Source organism: Macaca nemestrina, chromosome 15, assembly GCF_043159975.1.
Source record: "Macaca nemestrina isolate mMacNem1 chromosome 15, mMacNem.hap1, whole genome shotgun sequence".
In the NCBI taxonomy this organism is placed as follows: Eukaryota; Metazoa; Chordata; class Mammalia; order Primates; family Cercopithecidae; genus Macaca; species Macaca nemestrina.
Window position 1 is genome coordinate 59,963,179 of NC_092139.1, and position 11,180 is coordinate 59,974,358.

General features: G+C 37.9%; 1 pseudogene; it reads left to right on the forward strand.

Moving 5' to 3' along the window:
- Window positions 1–9,051: 9,051 nt before the first annotated feature.
- Window positions 9,052–10,911, forward strand: LOC105466820 (unconventional myosin-Vb-like; annotated as a pseudogene).
- Window positions 10,912–11,180: the final 269 nt, after the last annotated feature.

Here is an 11,180-nt window from a genome sequence, read left to right on the forward strand (position 1 = left end):
ATGATCCTCCCATCTCAGCCTCCCAAGTAGCTAGATCTACAGGCACCTGCCACCATACTTGGCTAATTTAAAAAAACTTTTTTTTTGAGATGGGGTTGTGGTATGTTGGCCAGGCAGGTCTCAAACTCTTGGCCTCAAGCAATCCTGCTGCTTTGGCCTTTTGAAGCACTGGAATTATAGGCCTGGGCCAGTGTGCCTGGACCCATAATATTTACTTAGAGTATACACTGTGATAGGCATTGGAAAGTGTCTGATAGTTCAGTAAAAAACTGCAATGATGTTTACAACAGGTAATTAATTTTGGCCACGATTCTTTTGACTGTCATAACACTGTTTTAAGAAAAAGTCTATATTTCCACTTTACTGTGTCTATGAAACTCAAGCTCAATGTTAAAAAGCTCTGATTTGTGTTTGAAATCATAATCCAGCTAAAAGCCAGAAATGTGGAGCTTTTTTTAAATTTTAAGTGAATCATAAGCAGTCTTGTATTTAAGACAGATAAGATTATTATACAGTATTATGTTTTTCTGTACTTAAAAGGAGAGAAAACCATGAGGGCTGTTAATGTTTGAAAAAAGAAGGCAACTATGAGGAAGCTTTATATTAGGAGAAAGTGTGATACGAAAATAAAATCTCGGGACCCCAAACTCACTATGACAAAGGAAAATTAAGTTTGGAACCTGAGTCATGCAAAAACTGCCATCCTTTTGTTCCTAAACAGATAGCTGTAATTTCACATGCTTACTTTAACTTATGTAAAATGTAGATTTATTGAGAGCGAGGATGCATGCACAACTGACTCCTTCCTCTTTTTCTTTTTTGCCACATGTAACATACAGATTCACTGAGAACTATCAGAGCCTTGCAAGAATGTAGCGATTAGCTTCCTTGCCTACTCTCTCTCTTTCTTTTCCTCCCCGGTTTTAATTTCCTGCCTGCTTGCTCTTTCTCCTTTAACACTTAAGTTCCCAAAACCCTCTTTAGAAAAAGCACAGGACACCAACTACTTGTGACTTGTGCTTCTTTTTTCTGGCCATAAGGCACTATTTTTATCTCTATTTAAAAATGTAGAAACTGAGCCGAAGAGGGGATATGGTATTTGCCTGGGATCATAGGATTAGTAAATATCTGAGTTGTGATTTAAAGCCAGGCTCCGCGATTTCATAGCCCACCCACCGTTGCATGCCACTCAAGTCTCCCGGCTCCAAGATCTCTGCAATTTACACAGCCCTACACTGCCTACGTCCTAAACTCTCCAACCTCCTATTTTCCCTTTGCAAGTATCCTCCACTTTGCAAAGCAAAATCTCTAAATCACTTGAGATCTGCCTCATTCACTTTTTGGCTTACAAAAGGAAGTTGGAAAAAACCACTCTTCTTGCAGTGCACAAATGACTGTTTTAGAGTAACTTTATTGCCTATGCAATCAGTCATATATTTGATATAATTATAGCTTCAGATGATAAATGTAGATATAAAAAATCTTTCTGTAAAAGTGACTTTTCTTATTTCTCTTCTCTCCTTTTCTCCCCTACTGTGCTTCAAATTCTTTATTTTCATATTCACTTTGCTGGCTTCAATAATTTCCAAACCTATTCTAATGGTAGGGTGATAGCATCCAGTGAGTTTCTTGTTGCTGTCCTGATAGGACCACAGAATTTCACATCTGGTTGTGATATCACATGCTCACATTGTCTAACTACTTCATTTTACAGTTGAAGAAATTGAGACACAAAGTAAGGTGACGTACCCAGTTCCAATCTAGTTATATAATAAAAATGTGGCTAATATTTAATAAATAATATGAGTCAGGCACTGAGAAAGTAAGGCACCGTTTTTATTTTTTTATTTTATCTATGTATTTTTTGGGAGGGAGTCTCGCTCTGTCGCCCAGGCTGGAGTGCAGTGGTGCGATCTCGGCTCACTGCAAGCTCCGCCTCCCGGGTTCACACCATTCTCCTGCCTCAGCCTCCCAAGTAGCTGGGACTGCAGGCGCCCGCCACGCCCGGCTAATTTTTTGCATTTTTAGTAGAGATGGAGTTTCACTGTGTTAGCCAGTATGGTCTCAATCTTCTGACCTCGTGATCCGCCCACCTCGGCCTCGAAAAGTGCTGGGATTATAGGCGTGAGCCACTGCAACCGGCCGTAAGGCACTATTTTTATCTCTATTTAAAAATGTAGAAGCTGAGTCAAAGAGGGGATATGGTATTTGCCTGGGATCATAGGATTAGTACATGTCTGAGTTGGGGTTTAAAGCCAGGCTCCCCGATTCATAGCCCACCCACAATTGCATTCCACTCAAGTCTTCTGGCTCCAAGTTCTCTGCAATTTACACAGCCCTACACTGCCTTCGTCCTAAACTCTCCAACCTCCTATTTTTTTCAGCTCTAAACTTGGATTCCCTAAACACAGCAGTCAGGGACAGGTGGAAAATTGTTGTGAAAAGAACAGGCAGCAGCATTTTTGTTTAGCCTCTTTTTATACCTATTTTATTCTACAGATTAGGGTACTTTTCTCAATTATGCATACTTTTGCATTCTGCCAAAAATTTCTTTGAAGGGTGTTAAAGCTGTAGTCAATGTTCTTACTTTGTTGTTCCAAAGGAACCTGCTGTGTCTTTTTTCATTCTATGCAAAAATAGGCATGCTAGGATTCACTCAATGCTCAAGTCATTGAGTAGCTACAAACTTTCTATTTGTTTTCTCCATTGTATTTTCAAAGTTTTAGAATCTGAGCAGCATTTAATTTGTCTATGCTTTATATTTTCCTTTAGAGAAAGAACACAGTGAAACTTGATTGTAGTGTTAGAGGAATAATCCGAAAGAGAGAAATTCTTCTTCAAATATCCACCATGACTATCACTAAGTAATACTGAAACCTACTTATAAAACAAAACAGAAAACCTCCAAAAAAACCAAATAAACAACAAAATTATATAAAGTTATATAATTACTGAATCTCATAACTTGTATTCTAGTGCAATTAGAAAAATGTTTCCTTTTGGATAATGCAACAGCCTTTTAAATAATCACTGTATTTCACCCTTGCCTCATGAGTTCACTCAAAATTCATATGCTGAGTTCCTAACTCCCAGTACCTAAAATACAGTGACAGTATTTGGAGACATGGTCTTTAAAGAGGTAATTAAGCTAAAATGGAAATTTGAACACAAACAGGTACAGAGGGAAGATGAAGTGAAGATGCATGGAAAAGATAACCCTCTACAAGCCAAGGAGAGAGGCTGGAGAAGACACCAACCTTGACAGCACCTTGATCTAGGACACATCCAGCCTCTAGACTTGTGAGAAGGTATATTTCTTTTATTTAAACTACCTAGTCTATGGAAATATGTTATGGCAGCCCAAATTAAAATAATGTCCTACTCTAACAGTAGTGATATGCTTTATTTATTTTTTAGTATTTTTAAGTTCGAATTGTATTTTAGATACAGTGGGTATGCAGGCAGCTTTGTTTCCTGGATATTTTGTGCCATGCTGAGGTTTGGGGTATGATGGATCTCATCACGCAGGTATGAAGCTTAGTACCCTGTAGTTTTTCAACCCTGGCTGCCCTCCCTACTGCCTCTAGTAGTCTCCATTGTCTATTATTGTCATCTTTTCTTTTTGTTTTTAATCTGTTTTTCTGATTTTTTTGTTACATAAAAAATGGAAAAACAAAAGATAATTTTCATTCAATACATATTTCATCCTTATGCACTTTTTTTTTCAGAAAGTGAAGTCAATTTAGAATGACAGCAGTTTATCAACCAAATAATTCATCTTCACACAGTTTCATTCACTTCAGAAAGTTTCTTCATCTCTTTCTCTGTAGAAATTCTGAAACTGTGGAATGGCCATCTTTATAGTCATAAATATTGTCATCTTTATGTCCAGGAGTATCCAAAATTTAGCTACCAACTACTACCCAAATCTGATTAATAGATCATGTTGATTCTGTCACATTCTACTTGTCCTATCAGATTTTTATTAAAGAAATCATTAGCTTATCAATTATTGCTACTGGGGCTGTAAGAAACTTATAATTCATTTGGATCAATGTTCTTCTTTATGGTCTTCTTTGAGAATAAAACTTGGTTCTGTCTTAGCCTGTCATTTAATAAGCCAGTGACCTGGGCCGAATCTAACTGCTTCATCTGTAAGCTTTGAATAATAATAGAGGTCCTGCCTGTCACACATGGGTGTAGTAAGGTTCCATTTTAACACTGGCTCTTTTTATGTTACCTGAAAGGCATTCTATAATCATGAGTGGCAAGGTGGTCTCAGCAACAGTGCAGTGAAGATTGGGACCATTTTCTGTCACTATCATTTCTATTTTTGTGATACCCTCTTTAAATTAGCCTTTAGATGTAATTCAAAGGAGTGACTTAATTGGATTTTCTTTTTTTTTTTTTTTTTTTTTTTGAGATGGAGTCTCGCTCTGTCTCCCAGGTGGGAGTGCAGTGGCCTGATCTGGGCACACTGCAAGCTCCGCCTCCTGGGTTCATGCCATTTTCCTGCCTTAGCCTCCCAAGTAGCTGGGACTACAGGTGCCCGCCACCATTCTCGGCTAATTTTTTGTATGTTTAGTTGAGATGGGGTTTCACAGTGTTAACCAGGATGGCCTTGATCTCCTGATATTGTGATCTGCCCGCCTCGTCCTCCCAAAGTGCTGGGATTACAGGTGCTAGCCACCGTGCCCGGCCCATAATTGGAAATTTCTGTACTGTTAGATCTAAGAATATTTTATGTGGTATAATAAAATATTAACTTAGTGAACTTCATTAGATAATTAGCATGGAATATATTATGCACTGCCCTGCAAGGGCCTAAGAGAAAGGTCCACAGGTCTTGCGAATTTGATATGAAGACAGGCAACTAGACAGTCTAGCTGAGTAAAAGTCTGTTGACATCTCTAGGGAGGAGCGGTTAGAGAAAGCCCTGACTCTCTGGATAGCTGGCATATTTTACACCAGAAAAGAAGAGCAGAGAGTGGCAGAGAGTACCTGAGGTTTAAATAAGAAAAGAAGATGAAAAAATTACTTTGACTAACTACAAATTTTCTCAAGAATGGACTTATTCTCTACTCTCTATTGTCTCTTGAGAAATCATTATTTTGCATTGAATCAACATAATTAGTAAGACTAATTGTGGAGGGTATTCAAAATAGAAAAACAGCAGTCCCTAGGATTGTATTTTATTTATGAATGATCCCTCATTTGTAACTTCTCCTTCAGCTACATGTTTTTCAATATAAAAATACCTTTTTAGCACCAGTTCAATTTGTGAAACTAAATGTGAAATTCAGACACATACATAATTTTTATGCATAAAATATTCCATGTTTTTTTCTGTTAACGAAGTAGGTACGTTTAACATGAGACATAGCCTCTTAATAAATTTTTAACTGCACAATAAAATCTTGTTAACTATAGGTGCTCTGTTGACAGCATACCTCTAGAACTTATTCATCTGTTATAACTGAATTTTATACCCATTGAACAGCAACCCCCATTTCCCCTCCTTCCAGTCCCTGGCAACCAGTATTCTACCCTGTTTCTAGGAGTTTAACTATTTTAGATACCTTATGTAAGTGGAATCAGGCATTATTCAAACATACTTTCAATTAGTAATGACTATAATTCTGATAGTTTAAATAAGAGAACGCAAACATCACTACTAGCAGCTTTTGGGGGAAAAGATTACAAATGAGGATGTTGTGATAAAAGCGTACAATATTTTTTACATTCAGGCACTTAGATCCACGTTCAAACTTTGCCACCTACACATGTATAGCACATTTGAATATGTGCTACAGTTTGCCATTTATAAAGACTGAAAATAATATTTTATAAAACATTATTATTTTGCAACCTCATGAGCTTTGGCTTCAAAAATACCTGAATTACATAGCATAATCCTAGTGATGGAGAACAGATCAGTGGCTGCCAAGGGTTAGGGTTGGTTGGAAGATGTGATTAGTGCGGGATAACCTGAAAACATGGTGCATTTTCTTTGTGGTGATAGAGCTGTTCTGCATCCAGATTATGGTAATGGTTACATAAATCCACACTTCATAGATCTATACACACATCACACATGCACTCACACACACCTACACAAGAGTACATGTAAAATCCTTCAAAATATGAATAGGGTCTGAATCTGAGTTAATGGTATAGAAACAATGTCAATTTCCTGATTTTGGCAACGTACTAGGTTACGTTAGATATAATCATTGGGAAAAGCTGACTGAAAATAACACGGTCATTCTTTTTAGTAGTTTTTAACTTCTTCTGAGTTGAGACGAATTATTGAAAAATAATAGGTATTAAACAAAAAATCTCAAAGTTCTAAAATCAAAGCCCTTATGAATTTGAACATATTCTTTGATTTATTTTGTAGACCTCGATTTCTTTCACCTGTAAAACTGGAATAATAGTACAATTCCTATCTCATTAATGTCATGCTTAAATCATAGCACTTATATATGTGCCCAGTACTGTGTCTGGCAGAACAATAGTGCTTAGACACTGAGTTCCTCACTTATTTTGTGGCTATTGGTTTATAAGTGGTTTTAAAGTTCCTAAGTGGAAGTTTGTTTAAAAATAAACGGCAATGTCTCAGAGCATCATCTGAACAAGAAAGGAAGGTGTTCTCCATCCCTTGAAATGGTCTCAGCCCTTTTTTACTGTTTAGCTCTCATGTGAGTCTTCAAAAATAACCTCGAGAATTGCTACACCACCAAGAGAGAATTAATTCTCATTGAGTTTTTATCTCAGTAGATTCTGGGTCCTAAACTTTATTGACTCACCTGCTTTTTAAAATTTTCCCATTTAGAAATATTCAATTTAAATCTTCCTTCAGTAAGTGTTAACTATTGACAATCCTAACATTATAATAAAGTCATAAGTAACATTTATTACTTTTGTTTTCCACTCATACTGCTTGTAGTCCACAAGCATACAGCATTTGGGTCTTTCCAAATATCTGAAGGTAAGATAATCAAAATCGAGACTAAGAAATCCTACTCTGAAGTCCTATCTCCCTAACTAGATTGTATATTTATTGAGGGTAATGACTATACTTTCTTTTCCAGAAGAATAAAACAAATACAAGTTTGGGCCGAACTGAATTCAATGGGGGATGGAGAGGGGAAGGAGTCAAGGTTCTTCATCCTTTTCCATGCTTTCATAACTTTATCTGTGGATTCCAGTTAAAACAACATGACTGTCTAAAGAAGTTAGTGCTTGGAAGGCCCACTGTATTAGGAGATGAGGAATTGTTAGCTTGAAAAGAGGTAAATGGAAAGAAAACATAATACAAAGAGACAAAATACATGAAATTTATATTGTGGTACACATGTGCTTTGTGGTCATATTTCTATGTCATAAACAAAAAAAAAAACTCTATAAAGCTTAACCAAGAGAAATTTATGGCAAATAGAAGCATTTATATATTTTCGTACTATGTACTAGGGCTAAGGTGTCCTTTACCATGACAGTTGGTGAAACATAAGAACAAATCAATTGTTCTTATTGAATTTGTTCACAAAATTGATTTGTGAACAAATCAATTCACAAATGTTCTGGTAAATTCCAATTTCCGCATCTTAAGTCATAGACCTAAGTCAGTCATATATATAGACGTGTGTGTGTGTGTGTATGTATATAGGCACTTAAATGGTATGATTTAAGCATGACAATAATAAGATATGAATCATACTATTATTCCATTTTTACAGGTGAAGAAATCAAGGTCTATGAAAGAAATCAAGTAATATGTCCAAAGTCATATGGGCTTTGATTTTTGAATTTAATATTTTCTTTTAAAATAATTTAACTCATATGAAGTTACAAAAATATTAAAAAGAATGACCATATTATTTTCAGCCAACTTTCCCCAATGATTATTTCTAACTCAACCTAGTGCACTGCAAAATCAGGAAATTGACATTGTTTCCATGCCATTAACTCAGGTTCAGACACTATTCAAAGGATTTTACATGTACAGGTGTGTGTGAATGTATGTGTGATGTGTGTATAGATCTATGAAGTGTGGATTTATGTATCCATCACTATAATCTGGATGAAGAACTGCTCTATCACCATAAAGTGCGACATGTTTTCATGTTATCCCTCACTAATCACATCTTCCAACCAACCCTAACCCTTGGCAGCCACTGATCTGTTCTCCATCACTAGGATTATGCTATGTAACTCAGGTATTTTTGAAACCAAGCTCATGAGGTTGCTAAATAAATAATGTTTATAAACTATTATTTTCAGTCTTTATAAATGGCATATTGTAGCACATATTCAAATGTGCTTTACATATATAGGTGAGCCAAAGTTTGAACGTGGATCTAAGTGCACAAATGTAAATAATATTGTACACTTTTATCACACTATCCCTATTTGTAATCTTTTCCCCAAAAAACTAGTAGTGATGTTTGCTCTTATTTATCAGAAGCTTTAAACTTTCTCTTAAACTATAGTCATTACTAATTGAATGTTTGAATACTGCTTGATTCCACTAAGGTATATATGTACATATACATGTATCAGTCATATAAATGTGTGTATATATTTATATATATGTCAGTCATACATGTGTGTATGTATATATCTGTCATATATGATGACATGATCTATGATCTCTGTATATATTTATATACACACATATTTTGAAAGTATTACATGAAGGAAATAGTAGAGTTGATTTCATATAACAAGAGTTATTGGATGTATATGGGCAAAAGTTAATGCACATGGGCAAATAAATTGATGAACTTACAGACTCATTCATTTGACATGTATTTATTGAATGGTCTCTCTTGAATGCTGAGTATCTTCCAGGAGCCTAAAATTCAGCAGTGAACCTAACAGGCTCAAATCCTTGCACTCAAGGAGCAAATATTCTAATTGAGGGAGAAAAAAATAAACAAAGTTAATAAGCAAAATATTCAACATACTAGCTGATAGGAAGTTCTGTGGTGAAAAATAAAGTGAGAGGAAAAGAATGAGAGAAAGCTCTAAAAGTAACTGAAGGTTTACATGAAGAAATCGCATGACCTAGAAGCTGCCCAGGCCTTGGCCCAGAGTGAGAGGAAGCGCCATGAGCTCAACAGGCAGGTCACAGTCCAGCGGAAAGAGAAGGATTTCCAGGGCATGTTGGAGTACCACAAAGAGGGCGAGGCCCTCCTCATCTGGAACCTGGTGACAGACTTGAAGCCCAAGATGCTGTCGGGAGCAGTGCCCTGTCTCCCCGCCTACATCCTCTACATGTGCATCTGACATGCGGACTACACCAACGACGATCCCAAGGTGCACTCCCTGATGACCTCCACCATCAACAGCATTAAGAAAGTCCTGAAGAAGCACAAAGATGACTTTGAGATGACGTCATTCTTGTTATCCAACACCTGCCGCCTTGTTCACCGTCTGAAGCAGTACAGCAGGGATGAGGGCTTCATGACTCAGAACACTGCAAAGCAGAACACTGCCTTAAGAACTTCGACCTCGCCGAACACCGTCAGGTGCTGTGTGACCTTTCCATTCAGATCTACCAGCAGCTCATTAAAATTGCCGAGGGTGTGTTGCAGCCGATGACACTTTCTGCCATGTTGGAAAATGAGAGCATTCAGGGTCTATCTGGTGTGAAGCCCACTGGCTACGGGAAGCGCTCCTCCAGCATGGCAGGTGGGGATAACTCATACCGCCTGGAAGCTATCATCTGCCAGACGAATGCCTTTCACACAGTCATGTGTGACCAGGGCTTGGACCCTGCGATCATCCTGCAGGTGTTCAAACAGCTCTTCTACATGATCAATGCAGTGACTCTTAACAACCTGCTCCTGTGGAAGGACCTCTGCTCTTGGAGCACAGGCATGCAACTCAGGTACAATATAAGTCAGCTTGGGGACTGGCTTCGGGGAAGAAGCCAGAGTGGAGTAGTTCAGACTGTGGAACCTCTGATCCTAACAGCCCAGCACCTGCAATTAAAGAAGAAAACTCAGGAGGATGCAGAGGCCATCTGCTCCCTGTGTACCTCCCTCAGCACCCAGTAGACTGTCAAAATGTTAAACTTTTATCCTCCCCTAAATGAATCTGAAGAACGGGTAAGAGCGGCCTTTATACCAACGATCCAGGCACAACTACAAGAGTGGAATCGGCCGGGCGCGGTGGCTCAAGCCTGTAATCCCAGCACTTTGGGAGGCCGAGACGGGCGGATCACGAGGTCGGGAGATCGAGACCATCCTGGTTAACACGGTGAAACCCCGTCTCTACTAAAAAATACAAAAAACTAGCCGGGCGAGGTGGCGGGCGCCTGTAGTCCCAGCTACTCGGGAGGCTGAGGCAGGAGAATGGCGTAAACCCGGGAGGCGGAGCTTGCAGTGAGCTGAGATCCGGCCACTGCACTCCAGCCTGGGTGACAGAGCGAGACTCCGTCTCAAAAAAAAAAAAAAAAAAAAAAAAAAAAAAAAAAAAAAAAAAAAAAAAGAGTGGAATCACCCTCAGCAACTGCTCTTAGATGCCAAGCACATGTTTCCTGTTTTGTTTCTATTTAATCCATCTTCTCTAACCACGGACTCAATCCCAGCATGTCTCAATCTGGAGTTCCTCAATAAAGTCTGAAGATGCCTCTTTCCAGCATTAGTCTGATTCCCAATGTGAGCAAGAAGGAAGGATATACACAAAAGTAAATTCAAGGATCTGTTCAGTCTGGTAAAGGTAGATCAAATCAGAGACTGACAGCTGTGGAGGGTGCTGAACTATACAGAATTAGACACAACTATGTCATTATTTTCTGTACCTACTGCTTAGAACAGAAACACTTGAAATATGGAAGACTTTAAGTTTGATTTCAGTCCAACAATTATACATAATAATTATAGACACCAAGCAGTCCCCATAGCCATATAAAAGGTGCCAGTTATATAAAATGACACTGCCTAGTTTTAATCTTTGCACATAACTGGAGAATATCCAAATTAAAATACTAACTATATATATAAGTCACATAAAATTGTCTTCAAAGGGTTTTTAACAAATAATAGTACTAATAACCATGATAATGGCATATACTGACATTTCCCAAAGTTTGCAAACCATAGGTGTGGTTGAGTTTGTGGTGAGATGTGTTAAGAACAAAAATACGGGGGTGAGACTTCTGAGAAATGTCC